The 19,401-nt window shown below is 41.3% G+C and overlaps 1 long non-coding RNA gene across 1 annotated transcript in view; it reads right to left on the bottom strand.

Moving 5' to 3' along the window:
- Window positions 1-18,015, bottom strand: part of Gm32232 — a 58,502-nt gene extending 40,487 nt beyond the window's left edge. Inside the window, exons 1-3 of the long non-coding RNA XR_866197.2 lie at window positions 17,928-18,015; window positions 15,565-15,743; window positions 2,473-2,550 (exon numbers count right to left, since the gene is read on the bottom strand). This is a non-coding gene — a long non-coding RNA (predicted gene, 32232). The remainder of the gene's footprint in view (window positions 1-2,472; window positions 2,551-15,564; window positions 15,744-17,927) is intronic.
- Window positions 18,016-19,401: the final 1,386 nt, after the last annotated feature.

Below are 19,401 nucleotides of genomic sequence, written 5' to 3'. Positions count from 1 at the left end.
AGCACTGTTCAAATGGACTTTAAGAAGGACTTTTTTCAACATCCCTGCAACACATTAAAGTGAATACCAGGGCCTGCCCTCACAGACCTCCTAACTGTCTCGTCCTGCCTTTCCACAGTGAGGATCATGTGACCTTGCCTCTATCAAACGTACAATTTCTGGGTTCAAGAATGTATAAGGTTTTCTAGTTCAATATTTAGGACACTCACAAGGGAATCTTGCTTGTTTATTCTTTTTTTTCCTCTGTTTCCATGTCTCCATCTAATGTCTAAGTCTCCTGCTAGGTAAACTCTCCCTCCTCCCCTCCTCAGATTTATGAATAGATTATGGCATTATCACAGGACATAGGTATTTCTCCTGCAAACATGCCTACAGCCCCTGTCTTCTAAAAGACATTCAGAGTTTGTGACCTTCTCCACCATGCCAGCAGGTAGACACCTCAGTGTCTGACAGTGTCCTGAAATATCAGGCTCTTCTTCAAGAGGTTCCATGTATTTTCGTACTTTCTCTCCATCAAGCATGTATTGAGCATGTATCCCCAGTCAAACAATGTTCTAGAAACCAGAGACTGGAAAAAGTAAAGAGAAGATGTGCTCTTTTCTCTCCAGCAGTGCATGACATAGTGGAAGGGACCACTATGACCCCAACCTGTCAGAGTGTCTACAGCCAGACTGGAGGGTGCCGCCGTGTGACGTAGCATCCTAAGCCATGCGGTGTTATGCTAGCTGCTTCCTTTCATGGTCTGCATCCATTACTTCCTTTCCTCTCAATCTCCTTGATCTGTCTTATTCTACAATAAATATTCTACTGTTCTTTGTTGTCTTAGCTCTCTTTATATATTATTCCACCAGACACAAGACACTCTTTATACCTGACTGTGTCCTGAGCTGTATCTAATACTTTAGTCTTTCAATTCTCTAGAACTTTGCTGATGTAAAATATCAGCTCTGGAGAAACAAAGCAAATGTGTTGTTTATTAATGAATCAGTGTGTGATACCGCTAGTACTTTATTTGATTTAAAGTAATATCTGGCTTCATAATCGTTTTGGGATCTTTTCAGAGAGGAAAAAAATGTCAGGAAATACTAGCATCATTCATAAGGTTGATAGCTCACCATATGTGTATCATTTCCAAATTTTCAAACACTGGCCTTCAAGTTAAATTTCCCTAACAAAAGTAAAGGGGCTAACAATTAGATAGGCAAATGGCCACACCGAGATGGGGCACTTACCATTCAAATATGCACCTTCATAGAATAATGAGTGTCCTTTATGGAACAGGAATACTGTGAAAATATATTCCTGTGGTTGTTAACCCTAAAGCCACCAATGGTCTCCTACACACCAGAATGTCACTGTAATGTGACAAAACAACGCCTGAGGTGGCTAGAAATGGGGCCATTGGCTTGGGTGTGTGGGAATACGCTGTTAGAAAGGAGCTCAAGGTAGGATTTACTCCGCTCTTCCCCTACAACATGTTTTCGAGCGTGCATCCCAGGGGGAGCTTTTGAGGGAGACGCCGATGTATTATTATAACTGGAAAGGAAGTAATACATGAACTGCACTCACTCTTCAGACTTCTCAGAGTAAAACTTTGACATGCTGCCAAACATCCAGATGACAACCGAAGAAAAACAAAAACAGCCCTGCAGATGTTTTCCCTAAGTGGAAGGACAGGAACAACTGCTCTGACTCCTTGGGGTGGGAAGTCCTGTGCAGTCTAAGAGAACAAGGACCAGATGAAATGTCAGGGTCAAGAAGGGCCAAGTTAACCCCTCAACAAAACGACAGTGAGGTGACGGCACAGAATTAGGTAATCCTACCATCTATTCCCACCATGTTGGGTATGGTAGATTAATGGTATAGCCCAAATCTCTCATCTCTCTCTGTCTGTGCTTTTTGATTATTAACTCGACATGTATAACCCTGTATAGCCAGAGTATGATCTGTGAGCTCTGACAGAGGGCACACCATTTAACTTCCTTCAGTTGGTTCTTGAAGAGGTATGGTGCAAGTAGAACATGTCCATGTGCTATGTTTGAGGCTTGCTCTGAGAAGTTAAGCCAGAGACTAGTTTGTTCAGGAAAAACAAAAAAGCTCCTGGGACAGCCCAGGTTTCAACCTGTAGGGAGGAGTCAAAGCCAGCCTAGACCTGCTAGTTCCCAACCAAAGCAAGGATGCTAAGAGACAGAGATCACTGAAGCCAGTGAGTTTCAGGGTAGTTTGCCCCACAGAATTTATTGTGGAAAGGTTGACCTCTCCTTTGGAAATAAAACCAACACAAACTGGGAGTGAATAGATGGTCCAGGAACCAAGCACTCCCCAGTTCCATTAATACTGTTCAATAGCACATTTTAAGACTGCCTTGGATATGCCCATCATTTTGAACCTCAAGGCCTTGGATAGCTTCTTGCTATGAGCTACATCTCCTCCAGCTCCCATCCCCTCCCGAGGGCTTTAGCATCCCATTACCTCATCCACCAGTGAGATGCTTCAATCCTACAGGTGTGTATCCAGCAGCCTTAGGAGAGGAATTCTAAATCCATTGACCTTTAAAATAAGCAAAATGGCTCTATTATTACAAGCACACTTTTGATGGTTTCCCTTTAGTTGCAGAAGGACCTAAATGGATATGTGTGAAAGAAGTTGGTCCCAGTGAGATACTCAGAACTTAATAAAGCTCTTTTCATCTAATTGGTCAGTCATTTGTATTGTTCTAATTTTCTCTCCTTTTTTAGGGGGGAGGGGAAGGTGCTTTTTCACAATTAAAGATAAAAGACAAAATCCTAAAGAATAATTTAAATGACTAAAGGTACCTGTTTGTAAAATATGACTTTTCATATTGTATCCCAATGTCTTATTTGTAGAAAAAAATGATATGGATTTATTAAATAATCTTCAAGCAACACTTTGCCAGTTGCAGTTACACTAGGAGTTCTTAAATAGATGAAAGGTTATTGTGATCCCAGAGAATTTGATATAAGAACTTTAAAAATAATTTGACATTACCTCCCAACCTGTCAATTCCTGTAGCATTAATAAGCTGTGCATTTACTGCAAAATAGAGATGCAGGCTAGTGTGTGTGTGTGTGTGTGTGAGTGTGTGTGTGTTGCTGTAAGGAAAGCCTTTTAGCAAAATGCTTAAGATAAATGGCTGATGAGCCTGCCTGTTGTTGCTATGTCGTTCCCTTTATTGTAAAATGAAGGTATTTCGTATATTTTTTTTAAATACTGAGGATCGAACAAGGGCCCCATACATGTTGGGCAAATATTTTAAAATGGGAGACAGCCGGCCACCTTCCTGGTGAGAGCACGGGGGTCTGCCTGGCCTGAGAGGTTTGTGGCACAGGCGCCAGCGGGAGCCTTCTTGGCTCCGGGACTCCGCGGAGGGCAGGCTGCACGGGTGACCGTGTGGAATACAGAGTGCCAGCTGTTTCTGGGACGGGCGAGAGAGTCGCAGAGCTTCTGGGCGGCGCCATCTTCAGCTCCAGACAGCCGGCCACCTTCCTGGTGAGAGCACGGGGGTCTGCCTGGCCTGAGAGGTTTGTGGCACAGGCGCCGGCGGGAGCCTTCTTGGCTCCGGGACTCCGCGGAGGGCAGGCTGCACGGGTGACCGTGTGGAATACAGAGTGCCAGCCATTTCTGGGACGGGCGAGAGAGTCGCAGAGATTCTGGGGCGGCACCATCCTCAGCTCCAGACAACCAGCCACCTTCCCGGCAAGAGCCACAGAGCTTCTGAGGCTGCGACATCTTCGACTCCAGACAACTGGCCACCTTCCTGGCCAAAGCAACACAGCTTCTGGGAAAGATCCTGTTTTGGGCCTTCACCTTCAGCCAGGAGGAGGTCCAAACACCAGATAACTGTACACCTTCCCTGAGAGAGGAGAGCTTGCCTACAGAGACTGCTCTGACCACTGAAACTCAGAGAAGAGAGCTTGTCTCCCACGCCTGCTGATAGAGGGTAACAAAATCAACAGAGGAACAATCTTTTAACAAAGACAACTATAACAACTAACTCCAGAGATTGCCAGATGGCGAAAGGTAAACGTAAGAATCCTACTAACAGAAGCCAGGACCACTCACCATCATCAGAACCCAGAACGCCCACTTCGCCCAATCCAGGACACCCTAACACACCTGAAAAGGTAGACCTGGATTTAAAAGCATATCTCATGATGATGGTAGAGGACATAAAGAAGGAATTCAACAACTCACTTAAAGAAATACAGGAGAACACTGCTAAAGAGTTACAAGTCCTTAAAGAAAAACAGGAAAACACTGCTAAAGAGTTACAAGTCCTTAAAGAAAAACAGGAAAACACAACCAAACAGGTAGAAGTCCTTATAGAAAAACAGGAAAACACATCCAAACAGGTGATGGAAATGAACAAAACCATACTAGACCTAAAAAGGGAAGTAGACACAATAAAGAAAACCCAAAGTGAGGCGACGCTGGAGATAGAAACCCTAGGAAAGAAATCTGGAACCATAGATGCCAGCATCAGCAACAGAATACAAGAGATGGAAGAGAGAATCTCAGGTGCAGAAGACTCCATAGAGAACATTGGCACAACAATCAAAGAAAATGGAAAATGCAAAAAGATCCTAACTCAAAACATCCAGGAAATCCAGGACACAATGAGAAGACCAAACCTACGGATAATAGGAGTGGATGAGAATGAAGATTTTCAACTCAAAGGACCAGCAAACATCTTCAACAAAATTATTGAAGAAAACTTCCCAAATCTAAAGAAAGAGATGCCCATGAACATACAAGAAGCCTACAGAACTCCAAATAGACTGGACCAGAAAAGAAATTCCTCCCGACACATAATAATCAGAACACCAAATGCACTAAATAAAGATAGAATACTAAAAGCAGTAAGGGAAAAAGGTCAAGTAACATATAAAGGCAAGCCTATCAGAATTACACCAGATTTTTCACCAGAGACTATGAAAGCCAGAAGAGCCTGGTCAGATGTTATACAGACACTAAGAGAACATAAATGCCAGCCCAGGCTACTATACCCAGCCAAACTCTCAATTACCATAGATGGAGAAACCAAAGTATTCCACGACAAAACTAAATTCACCCATTATCTCTCCACGAACCCAGCCCTTCAAAGGATAATAACAGAAAAAAAACAATACAAGGACGGGAACCACGCCCTAGAAAAAACAAGAAGATAATCCATCAACAAACCTAAAAGAAGACAACCACAAGAACAGAATGCCAACTTTAACAACAAAAATAACAGGAAGCAACAATTACCTTTCCTTAATATCTCTTAATATCAATGGACTCAATTCCCCAATAAAAAGACATAGACTAACAGACTGGCTACACAAACAGGACCCAACATTCTGCTGCTTACAGGAAACCCATCTCAGGGAAAAAGACAGACACTACCTCAGAGTGAAAGGCTGGAAAACAATTTTCCAAGCAAATGGTCTGAAGAAACAGGCTGGAGTAGCCATTCTAATATCGGATAAAATCGACTTCCAACCCAAAGTTATCAAAAAAGACAAGGAGGGACACTTCATACTCATCAAAGGTAAAATCCTCCAAGAGGAACTCTCAATTCTGAATATCTACGCTCCAAATGCAAGGGCAGCCACATTCATTAAAGACACTTTAGTAAAGCTCAAAGCACACATTGCACCTCACACAATAATAGTGGGAGACCTCAACACACCACTTTCATCAATGGACAGATCGTGGAAACAGAAACTAAACAGGGACACAGTGAAACTAACAGAAGTTATGAAACAAATGGACCTGACAGATATCTACAGAATATTTAATCCTAAAACAAAAGGATATACCTTCTTCTCAGCACCTCACGGGACCTGCTCCAAAATTGACCATATAATTGGTCACAAAATAAGCCTCAACAGATACAAAAATATTGAAATTGTCCCATGTATCCTATCAGACCACCATGGCCTAAGACTGATCTTCAATAACAACATTAAGAATGGAAAGCCAACATTCACGTGGAAACTGAACAACACTCTTCTCAATGATACCTTGGTCAAGGAAGGAATAAAGAAAGAAATTAAAGACTTTTTAGAGTTTAATGAAAATGAAGCCACAACGTACCCAAACCTTTGGGACACAATGAAAGCATTTCTAAGAGGGAAACTCATAGCTCTGAGTACCTCCAAGAAGAAACGGGAGAGAGCACATACTAGCAGCTTGACAACACATCTAAAAGCTCTAGAAAAAAAGGAAGCAAATTCACCCAAGAGGAGTAGACGGCAGGAAATAATCAAACTCAGGGGTGAAATTAACCAAGTGGAAACAAGAAGAACTATTCAAAGAATTAACCAAACGAGGAGTTGGTTCTTTGAGAAAATCAACAAGATAGATAAACCCTTAGCTAGACTCACTAGAGGGCAAAGGGACAAAATCCTAATCAACAAAATCAGAAATGAAAAGGGAGACATAACAACAGATCCTGAAGAAATCCAAAACACCATCAGATCCTTCTACAAAAGCTTATACTCAACAAAACTGGAAAACCTGGACGAAATGGACAAATTTCTGGACAGATACCAGGTACCAAAGTTGAATCAGGATCAAGTTGACCTTCTAAACAGTCCCATATCCCCTAAAGAAATAGAAGCAGTTATTAATAGTCTCCCAACCAAAAAAAGCCCAGGACCAGATGGGTTTAGTGCAGAGTTCTATCAGACCTTCAAAGAAGATCTAATTCCAGTTCTGCACAAACTATTTCACAAGATAGAAGTAGAAGGTACTCTACCCAACTCATTTTATGAAGCCACTATTACTCTGATACCTAAACCACAGAAAGATCCAACAAAGATAGAGAACTTCAGACCAATTTCTCTTATGAATATCGATGCAAAAATCCTTAATAAAATTCTCGCTAACCGAATCCAAGAACACATTAAAGAAATCATCCATCCTGACCAAGTAGGTTTTATTCCAGGGATGCAGGGATGGTTTAATATACGAAAATCCATCAATGTAATCCATTATATAAACAAACTCAAAGACAAAAACCACATGATCATCTCGTTAGATGCAGAAAAAGCATTTGACAAGATCCAACACCCATTCATGATAAAAGTTTTGGAAAGATCAGGAATTCAAGGCCCATACCTAAACATAATAAAAGCAATCTACAGCAAACCAGTAGCCAACATCAAAGTAAATGGAGAGAAGCTGGAAGCAATCCCACTAAAATCAGGGACTAGACAAGGCTGCCCACTTTCTCCCTACCTTTTCAACATAGTACTTGAAGTATTAGCCAGAGCAATTCGACAACAAAAGGAGATCAAGGGGATACAAATTGGAAAAGAGGAAGTCAAAATATCACTTTTTGCAGATGATATGATAGTATATATAAGTGACCCTAAAAATTCCACCAGAGAACTCCTAAACCTGATAAACAGCTTTGGTGAAGTAGCTGGATATAAAATTAACTCAAACAAGTCAATGGCCTTTCTCTACACAAAGAATAAACAGGCTGAGAAAGAAATTAGGGAAACAACACCGTTCTCAATAGTCACAAATAATATAAAATATCTCGGCGTGACTCTAACTAAGGAAGTAAAAGATCTGTATGATAAAAACTTCAAGTCTCTGAAGAAAGAAATTAAAGAAGATCTCAGAAGATGGAAAGATCTCCCATGCTCATGGATTGGCAGGATCAACATTGTAAAAATGGCTATCTTGCCAAAAGCAATCTACAGATTCAATGCAATCCCCATCAAAATTCCAACTCAATTCTTCAACGAATTAGAAGGAGCAATTTGCAAATTCATCTGGAATAACAAAAAACCTAGGATAGCAAAAACTCTTCTCAAGGATAAAAGAACCTCTGGTGGAATCACCATGCCTGACCTAAAGCTTTACTACAGGGCAATTGTGATAAAAACTGCATGGTACTGGTATAGAGACAGACAAGTAGACCAATGGAATAGAATTGAAGACCCAGAAATGAACCCACACACCTATGGTCACTTGATCTTCGACAAGGGAGCTAAAACCATCCAGTGGAAGAAAGACAGCATTTTCAACAATTGGTGCTGGCACAACTGGTTGTTATCATGTAGAAGAATGCGAATCGATCCATACTTATCTCCTTGTACTAAGGTCAAATCTAAGTGGATCAAGGAACTTCACATAAAACCAGAGACACTGAAACTTATAGAGGAGAAAGTGGGGAAAAGCCTTGAAGATATGGGTACAGGGGAAAGATTCCTGAACAGAACAGCAATGGCTTGCTCTGTAAGATCGAGAATTGACAAATGGGACCTAATGAAACTCCAAAGTTTCTGCAAGGCAAAAGACACCGTCAATAGGACAAAAAGACCACCAACAGATTGGGAAAGGATCTTTACCTATCCTAAATCAGATAGGGGACTAATATCCAACATATATAAAGAACTCAAGAAGGTGGACTTCAGAAAATCAAATAACCCCATTAAAAAATGGGGCTCAGAACTGAACAAAGAATTCTCACCTGAGGAATACCGAATGGCAGAGAAGCACCTGAAAAAATGCTCAACATCCTTAATCATCAGGGAAATGCAAATCAAAACAACCCTGAGATTCCACCTCACACCAGTCAGAATGGCTAAGATCAAAAATTCAGGTGACAGCAGATGCTGGCGTGGATGTGGAGAAAGAGGAACACTCCTCCATTGTTGGTGGGATTGCAGGCTTGTACAACCACTCTGGAGATCAGTCTGGCGGTTCCTCAGAAAACTGGATATAGTACTACCGGAGGATCCAGCAATACCTCTCCTGGGCATATATCCAGAAGATGCCCCAACTGGTAAGAAGGACACATGCTCCACTATGTTCATAGCAGCCTTATTTATAATAGCCAGAAGCTGGAAGGAACCCAGATGCCCCTCAACAGAGGAATGGATACAGAAGATGTGGTACATCTACACAATGGAATACTACTCAGCTATTAAAAAGAATGAATTTATGAAATTCCTGGCCAAATGGATGGACCTGGAGGGCATCATCCTGAGTGAGGTAACACATTCACAAAGGAACTCACACAATATGTACTCACTGATAAGTGGATATTAGCCCAAAACCTAAGATACCCAAGATATAAGATACAATTTCCTAAACACATGAAACTCAAGAAAAATGAAGACTGAAGTGTGAACACTATGCCCCTCCTTAGAAGTGGGAGCAAAACACCCTTGGAAGGAGTTACAGAGACAAAGTTTGGAGTTGAGATAAAAGGATGGACCATGTAGACACTACCATATCCGGGGATCCATCCCATAATCAGCTTCCAAATGCTGACACCATTGCATACACTAGCAAGATTATGCTGAAAGGACCCTGATATAGCTGTCTCTTGTCAGAGTATGCCTGGGCCTAGCAAACATAGAAGTGGATGCTCACAGTCGGCTATTGGATGGATCACATGGCCCCCAATGAAGGAGCTAGAGAAAGTACCAAAGAAGCTAAAGGGATCTGCAACCCTATAGGTGGAACAACATTATGAACTAACCAGTACCCCGGAGCTCTTGACTCTAGCTGCATATGCATCAAAAGATGGCCTAGTCGGCCATCACTGGAAAGAGAGGCCCATTGGACACGCAAACTTTATATGCCCCAGTACAGGGGAACGCCAGGGCCATAAAAGGGGAGTGGGTGGGTAGGGGAGAGGGGGTGGGTGGCTATGGGGGACTTTTGGTATAGCATTGCAAATGTAAATGAGCGAAATACCTAATAAAAAATGGAAAAAAAAATATTTTAAAATGGATTTGTATTTGCAGCCCTGAATACTTATGTTTTAATGGATCAATGTTAATACATTTGTAATTTATAACATAATGGAATATATGTACACAATGCAGACTGGATAAATAGTACCAATTAATGTTTGGCCTCACATACTTAGAGGTGTTTTGTTTTGTTTTTGTTTTGTAATGAGAACCTTCAAATGAAATCTCAGCATTTCAAGAATAGACTAAGTGATTAGCTACCCACAGTCACCTATTTTATACAATAGGAACTTAAATTATTTCCTGTTGTCCAGATGAAACGTTTTGTCCTTGATCAAAAGTCGTTTCAGTCCCACCAGCTCTCTCATGGCTCTGGTGCCCATTCTGCTCACTACCAGTGTAAGGAGCTCACCTTCAGTGCTTGTCCTCAGCTTAGCTCTGGACTGTGGCAAGTGGCCCAGGTTCATCGGCCTTGCTGTAGCTGACTGATGTTTTATTTTTTTAAAGGCAGAATTGTATTGTTTTATGCACAGTCTACCACATTTTCTTTATCCATTTCTCCACTGGTGACATGTTAGTTGATCCTGTATCTTAGCAATGTTTTGCATAGCACTGCATAGTGCTTAGGTTTTCAAGAATCCCACACAGTCTGCACATTCTTGATATTTATTGTCTCTTGTGTTTTGTTACTATCGCTGTCCTATCTCATTGTGGGTCTTAACTTGCATTTCCCTTGTAGTTACTGGAGGAGGGTCCCATTCTCACAGAACAACCAAGTAGTGTTACAGACCAAGAAGGTCTCAAGCCCAGGTCTGCATTTTGGAAGGTTCTTCTTCATTCCTTTTTTTTGAAATCTTCACCTTATGCACACTGAGATCTCTAGTGAAGGAAGCTATGGGTTTATCTGTACTCTACAACACAGATGGTTCACTCAGCCCACTCTATCTTAATGGTGTATTTAACACCTAGATTAATCTTCCTTCTCATAATCCCCAGACTAATTTTTGTGAAAACTAGAGTGGAATTAGTCTTAAATGTGGCTTTTATGGTAAACACATATCATCAGAACTAATGAATTCTTTACCCATATGGAAGTCTGGGCATTGCTGTCTTGTATTGTATATCTAGGTATTATTCCATGTTCTAGGACTCTTATCTAATTAACACATGAGAAGGGAAAGCCTGGTAATGGATTATCTCAACAAGTATCAAGATATTAAAAAGGATGTCCCAAATGGTGACAAAGAGATTAGAAACCCCAGTATCAAATACCAGTGAATACTTTATAATAAGCAAACTGAGTCAGAATTCTATAAGACAACATACAGAGTCGAAGGAAATATCAGCAGATTATGTATCTGATAAAGGGGTAGTATCTATAATATAAAAAGAAATATTAAAATAAGAACAGAAAAGTGAACTCACCCACTTAAAGAATCAATAGAGGAGCAGTGTGAATAAACAATTATTCCAGAAAGATATAGAAATGGACCATAAGCGCAAGAACCAATGTTTGGTATGCTCAGCCTCAGGAAACACAGATGCAGAGCACACTGAGATGCAACTTCACAACCCAGAGTGACCTGTAAACAGCAAATGCTCATGAGATGTAGTGGAGTTGGGATATTCAGACACAAGTGGTGGTGTGTACAATGGCACATCTTCTAGAGAAAAGTTGTTATTGCTTTAGATACTCTACAGTTTCATTACGTACCCAAGAGAAATGAAAATTTATATCCACATTCTGGAAATCCCCAGCAGCTTGATTCACAATAGTCGTCCCATGAAGGCAATCCAAGTGCTGTTACATTGTAAATTTATGAATGGACGAAATGAAATGTGATATAGCTTACCATAGAATATTATTTAGCCATAATAAGGAATGAAACATGGATGAACTTCAAAATATTACACCAAGAAGAAGTTAAGACATAAAAGGTCACATCTTACATAATTAGTTTTGTGTGTTAAACTTCTGGAACAGATAAATCAATAGGGATAAAAAAAAGTAGACTAAGGGTTGCCAATGGTTGGTAAAAAAAGGATGAAGGAGGAGAGATTGTTAAAAGATATTGAGCTTAAAGGATAAAAAACCATTTTAGAATCAGTTGTAAGGGTTGCACAGATATACAACCATATGAAAAGCACTCGGCTGTGCCTTTGAAAATAGTGTTTCTTCTATATATGTCTTACATCTCTCTCTTTTTAAAAAACTGTATGACAACTCTAAGGAGATCATTGACTAATCTATGGGCTTTATATATGATATAGGGTTTCATAAATCTATGGGCTGTATATATGATATAGGGTTTCATGTTTTAGGCTGGCCATCAGTTCTAGAGATTCCTGTTACAGTGTCAAGGGGGGATTTTTATATCAATGAAACTTAGGGGTACGTATTGTTACTAATATCGCTCAGAGTCTCAAGAAAAGAATTGAATGTTTAAGCCATTATTATAAAAAAGCCATATTCACCCTAGCCCATTTCTTTACCATACACTAGATTATAAATGCCGATGCTCTTGATTCCCCACTGCACTTTGAGGTTTGAATGGAGGTTTGAATGACTAAGACACTCAAAATGTAGCATCTCTCCGTGTTGTTCATCTTTGTGATGATTTGTGTCCTATTTGCTAGTGGCCACAACTAACTATATTTTTAGCCTTTTTTTTTAACATTAAAATTCTGTTAAGTTGTTGTTCTGGTGATGTGGAAGTGAAGCCGGCTGCCTTATGTATTCCTTCTGTTCTACTGTGGGATGTATTCCTTTTGGATGGAGTACAAAAACACCCTGTGAAGATTAACAACGAGTCTTTGTACTCACAGAGCCTTGGGATGAATTGGTACAAGATGTGGCTGTGCTAGAAAATGAATGTGTACGGCACTGGCCGTGTGAGTGAATGACCAGAACAACCTGTCAGCAGTAAAAAGGTACTCAGATCCATCTTCTTTCCCATCACATGAATTACTCTTGGGTAGATGCCTGGCTGCTTAGAGTGAAACTTGCACCCTTCTGGGACCTTCCTCATCATATCACAGATCTGGTATGATGGTCAAGGAACAAATGACTTCTTGTTCTTTGCAGTCTCTGCCACCAGGGCCATTGAAGTGCTCACCCAGAAGTTAATCTTGCAAGGTATATATATACTTTAATGTGCAGTTTTTGAATGCTATTGTTCCTATTTGGAACAATTCAACCTTTTATATCCTTATGACCTGATTCTCCAACCAGAGGGCGAGAACAAGTTCTTAATGTGTGTGTTTTGCTGTACCTTCATAGTGCCAAAGGGTAACAGGAAGAGTAAATATATGATCAAATATTAAATATGTGTTAGAAATAGTCATAATTTATTTATTACTTAGTCATCAGTCATGCATGCGGTACATCATTACCAGACACAATTTGTTAATATGCTTGAAAACCCATTCAACTCACATAACCTTATAGCAACTTAGCTCGGTAAGTTCTAGGGTGAACACCCCCATTTTACAGCTAAAGGAACCGGGCCACAGAGAAGTATGACTGTGAGTAGATAGTAAGTTCCAGGTGCAGATTTCACACCAGGGCAGTCGTGCTACAGGCTCTACTTTTGGTTACCATCCCCTGCTTCTTTTTAGATAGGCATGCATACCATGCTGGCTGCAGGCTCTCTTTACTTCTTTGTAGTCTTGGTTACACTCAATGACATCCTCCATCGTACTGACTGTGAGGACTCTGGGTCCAGCTTTTGTTGCCCATCCTATCTGGAATGCATCTGCCAAACATCCCCGGCACTAACTTGCCCTGTGCCTTGTGTGTCTCTGGCTAGCAGTTAGCACCACTGCTTTGAGGCTGCTGATGAGTTTCAGCACACCTACACTGCTTCCCATCCTGCTCCCTTCTATTTGGTTCAGTTGCTGAGAATGTTCCTGTTCAGATTTGCTTTCTTCTCTCCTATTCCGGATTACAGCATTGCTACCTTTACATGGAAAATAGGATGTTAAAAATGTCTGTCTTGGCATCTTGAGATCTTATAAAAGCAGATATTCGCCAAGCTCTATTTCTCTGCATAACAGCTCCAGCGGAATATCACCACCACCTCAGCCTGCTTCCAGAAGCCAGGCGGCAGCCCAGCCAAGATGTCCTGGGGACTGAGTTCACCTGAGGATCTGCATTGATTAAAGAGTCCTTTAAAGACTCTTCCATGCCAACCAACAAAGGCCCATTGTACACGGTTTTGCCTGAGAAGCAGAGGGCCAGGGTCCTCTGAATGTTGCCATCTTAGTCTCCTCAGTCAGCCCACAAGATGCAGGATGCCTCTCTGTCTCCAATTGTCCAGACATCTGCATAGCACAAATAGATGTGATGTGAGCCAGTGAAAAAGCAGCCAGGGGTGGCCTGGCCATTGTGGAGGAAACCCTTTAGTGTGTACTCCCTGTTGAGGGTGGAAGAGATAAATGATCAAATGGCTCACACACAAATGGCCAAGTCTCCTCTAAGAGAACATGGAAAAGACAAAGGTTGCTGTACTGAACCATCCGAGCAACTCTCAGTGCAGCGCGGAGAAACAGAAGACCTGCACAATGCCTTGTCGATGCAAGCCAGCCTCTTGCGTTTAGCTGCATTGGCTATGAGTTCAGAAACAACTGCTCATACAGGCAAACAGTGTGAAGTCCATGTGGGAGAAGCAGACTTCACAGGACATGCTTATCCAAAAATGTGTTCCTTTGAATACACTTTCAAAGCATGTTATCTTAACGCCCTGTGAACAGACTCCTTGTATTAACAAAAATTGCCGGTGGCAAGTGAACACCTTAACCTGGAAGCTCCATTGTCTCTACACTATGTGCACAGAGAAATGCATTCAAAACAGACACCCAAACACCCTATTCATTGCACACTTTCTGGCCATGCGCCACATCCTGAAAAAGGGTAGATCGTAGATGACTCTCCAAGTCTGTGATTGTTATCAGCTTCTCAGTCCCATGTCCTCTCCTGCATGTTGAAATCCCCCAGAACATTGAGCCAATTCCTTTCCTCATTGCAACTGTTCTGCTGAGTATTTTGTCCATGTGACAAGAAAAATAACTGAAGCTGTGGGTTTATCCCTGGCATAGACAGTCTGCCAAGAGAAATTAGGCTAGAAACTTTTTGATATTTAACTTCTAGCCATCAATGTTGAACTTGCTCTTTTGAACATGCCATTGCCACTGAGTCTCACCTGTTCACACATTTTGTTACACAAAGACTGAACAAGGGTCAAGTGCCTTACACCATTTTTTATTTATATTGTGAAGATGTTTATTGTTGCCCTGTGCTCGGCTTGGTTTTGTGTTTACTTTTCTTTGTAATAACTTTTCTTCCTCATCATCTTCCTCCTACTCTAGTACCCTCCCCCACCTTCACCCCACCACGATCACACCCACCATGCCTGTTGGATTAGAATTGAGGCGTGATGTACTCTTTGTTGTTAGTTGCATATGAAAAGGTGAATTAGGAAAGAAATGAGTCAGCAGAGTTTTGTAGTTTCAGGGAAAGTAACTCTGGAGACAGAAAATAATAGCTGCATCTGTACTCTAGTTCCTAAAAGTATTCAATTGTAGTGTTTATTTAAAACAAACAAACAAACAAACAAACCTCCAGCTATGCTTACCACTGCTATCCCTGGTAAAGAGGCCAAGCACAGACAGAAGGCAGGAAAAATGGTGTCAGTACATGTCTCGAACTGCCGTGAAACAGGGCAGAAAACAAATCCTCGAAACTTGGTGGAAAGGTTCTAACAGCTTTTATTGATTCATAAATGGCAAATAAATGGTAAAACGGGCCCACACTCGTTTACACAAACTCCTCACTAACCTTTCCGGTCTGGCAGGTGTGGCCTGGCTCTGGCAGTGCGCAGGTAAACGCGATTCCATGTTTCCTGCTTTCTGACGCTCTGGAGCTGAGCGGTGGTGGTGCAAGCTTTGTCCTCTGAGCAGCTGGCGTCCCCGTAGGCATGTGGATCTCGACTTGCGGTTTCTCCTTTGGGCCCAAATCTGAGAGATTTTGCCATACCAGACCAGAGTTTTTAAGTTAAATTTAGCCAATCAAAACTAAGGCTTTATGAGCTTCCTTTATCACCTGCACGCACACATGCTCTCTATGGCTTGGTTTTCATAGTTATCCATGGCTTTGCCCCACCCAGGCCTCGGGCGGGGGCATGAATTGTTCTTATCACTCATGCTCACTCTCCGTGCCTTAGTTTCCCTGGATATCTGGAGCCTCCCGGAGTACAGGGCTGAAGCAGTGGGCAGCTTTTACAGCATCAGAAAAAAATGTCTTCTGAGGCCGTGTGTACAGTACAGGAAATAAATAATTTGGGTTGATAATTCACAAAGCCAAATGCCAAATGACTGTACTAAGTCTCTCATGTGCACTAAGACATTTAATCACCACAACTGCCTAAGGAGATACACACTATAGCCATCACCTTCATTTTACAGATGACAAAATGGAGGCATGGAAAGATCTAGAAATGTGCTCAAAGTGGGATAATGCCAAGATCAGAAGGTGAAGGAAGTTTGGTTGAGGAGTCTAAACAGGAAAAACCCACACCATAGAAAGTGTCTTATGTTATGGGATCATAGAAACTTGGTACAGAAGGTGAGATTAGATTAAAAGATGTAGACAGGACTTGTGCCCTGTTATTTGGAGTTGTGGAGCATTGCTTGTTACCCGGGTCTGCTTGTGATGTCTACGTTGATGATGCTAACTATTGCAAGTGGCTCGGCTTTGATACTAGACATATCATAAAATTATCTACATAACTGCATAGGTCAGCAAGTCAAAAAACCTGGATACTCTGGAACAGAGGGATTTGCTAGAATTGAGTGTAACACCAGGATCCTTTAGTTGCCTGCTTTTTGACCAGAATACTAACCTGCTTTCTTTTTCTCGTTGTTTATAATTTTTTTAAGATTATATTACAATTACATAATTTTCCACTAATCATTTCCTCTCTCCAAATCCTCACACACAGTCCTTTCTGAAATTCATGGCTGTTTTTAATTGTTGTTACTGTTGGTGGTGGTGGTGGTGGTGGTGGTGGTGGTGGTGTGTGTGTGTGTGTGTGTGTGTGTGTGTGTGTGTGTGTGTATACATATACTCCTAAATACATAAATACAACCTGCTCAGTCAGTATCAGGTTACTTGTATATATGTTTTCAGGAATGATCATTTGATATAGGATAAGCAATTGGTGGTCCACATTCGCATATTTGTTGCTCTCATCCTTATTCCAGCCTTTTTTAGGCAGTCATGTTGGTAAGGCAATATGGGTGTAGTTTTTCTGACATTTCTAGGAGACACAACTTCATAGCAAACTGACTGGTCTTCCAGCTCTTGCACCTTGATACCCAACTGGAGCTGACTAGAAACTTAGAAGATTGCCCCAAATATCACTTCATTCTCTAAGTGTCACAACATTTAATGTGATTTTTGTTACCATCTTCTTCAAATTTCAGTAGCTACATTTTAAGAGAATGTATTCTAATTGGGGATGTTTATAATGTTAGGAAGCTTGTCCCTCTATCGCATAAACTCCAATATAGTGTTTAGAACAATAGCCAGCATAAAAGCCTTGCACAAGCATCAGGGTTTGCTACTGTTCTTAGTTATTGGGGGGGGGGGGTTGATAAGATGATTCATAAAGACAGACCTTCCGCTGTCAGAAAAAAATGTGAAAGTTTGTCTTCTCATCCCTGGGGTATCGATGGTCCTTTCTATTAGCCAGTTTGTACGCCATAAGGAAAACTGTCTGAACAACACACAGAAGGGACCGTTTGCTGCTGGGCAACAGATGCTGCAATCAAGTTTCTTCTAATTAACCACTATCAAAATCCACTCATTCATAAACTGTCACCATCATCAGCAGGACAAATATGCTTCTCAAGTCTAATGCTGACAGTATGCCAGTCACTGATGCACCCATACAGGGCCTTAGCTTGACCAAAGAGTCCCTCTGTAGCTCAGAGCAGATGGAATCTGAATGGCTCCCATTAAGGCCAAGGGGTCCCAGAAACATACCAGAGCTGCACTGTGCACAGTGTTCCTCGGCCTTATTGAAAAGAGGAGACATTTTGCAAAGGAACTTGACAGCATTCACAAGAAGAAGACACACAAAAACAAAGAAGCCACTGCGGCAGCTGAAGCAGAGGTGACACCACCACCTGATGACTCACTAGAAATCACCCAGGAGTTTGAATGGTTTCCTCCGGTGCCCGCAGTTTTCCCAGAACCCGGCCACACAGTGATACATATCCAAGCTGCTCTTCTTAAAATCTGAAGAATAGTCATTTCAACTTGAGGACTTCTAAAATGGCTGTCAGAGATTCATTTGAAATGTAACCCAAGAGGATGTACTGAATAGCTTTTCACGGGTTTCCTATCAGGATAAGAAAAACAAAAGAAAACATTGTTTGCTGGAAAGCATTATCTTATTGTCATTGTAATGAGCAATCCTTCGGCTGTTTCTTTTCCTTCAGTCTGCCTAGGGGCCACCTTTTGTCACGGTACATTCTGCATGTTAAGTAGGGGGAGAAACCTACTCTTGTATTAATAACTGCACAAAGGAAAGTGGTTTTGGTAGGAAAGGGGTCCTTAGGCTCAGGGTATAACATGCATTTAAATGAAGATTTAACCTTTGCAGTTTCTTGTGGGAAAAAATTACTTATACTTAGATTTCTCTCTTATGGCCAAATCTAACTGCAAATATATCTTTATAAGTAGGTGTGAAGAAGTCTAGATTCGGTTTAGCCAGATGCACTTCAGATGTCTCTTACCTCACTATGACAGAACTGATACCTCTCTGGAAAGAGTTCCCCAAGTACTGGCCTCTCGTGCTAGACCAGAAAGGCGACACTGAAGTTTTCACTATTTGATGTCTTTTTTCGTTTTTTTTTTTTTTTTTTTTTGGAAGGGGCGGGGTTGAGACTGAGTTCTCTGTTTAGTCCTGGATGTCCTGGAACTCACTTTGTAGACAAGGGTGGGCTAGAACGCTCAGAGATTTGCCTGTCTTTGCCTCTTGAGTGCTGAGATTAAAGACATGCACTACCACCACCCATCTATAGTGTGTCTTTAACCAGCATTTTGTTGTTGTTGTTGTCGTTTTACAAAGTAGGAGTTATTGTTGTTATTGTTATTAAACACATGCCATTTGCTGGCTGTTTCTTGGGTTATATACCTAGCTCAGGTTTCTTAGAACTTTACTGTAACTTGTAAAATGAGTGTTCTTAACCTTTACTTAAATTTCAAGGACAGTGAAGCACTGAGTGTGAGTAATATCAACCCACCGCAAGCTTACAATGGAGCTCTGATCCAGACCCTTAACCCAGCATTTATATGGCCCGGACATGGGCTATATTCCATGGGCTGTGCTAATGTCCTCATGCTGTACCTGCTGAATCAGGTACATGGTCTAGAACCACACCACCCAATGTTATTTGCCACAAGTAGCTGCTGAGCGCTCAAACTGTAGCTGGTATACTGAAGAATCATCTTACTTATTTAACTTGAATTAGTTTAAATACAAATATCCACCCTGCACAACTGCCAGTTGCTTAGTCAAACTAGAAAGAAACAACAGCGAGAACAAAGCGCTATACTGAACAAAGGTTGAATGGTTTTTGGTTTTATGGTCTCCCTCTTTTCGTTCCT

This window comes from Mus musculus, chromosome 2 (assembly GCF_000001635.26).
Source record: "Mus musculus strain C57BL/6J chromosome 2, GRCm38.p6 C57BL/6J".
NCBI classification, from domain to species: Eukaryota; Metazoa; Chordata; class Mammalia; order Rodentia; family Muridae; genus Mus; species Mus musculus.
This window is presented reverse-complemented; position numbering and strand designations above follow the sequence as displayed.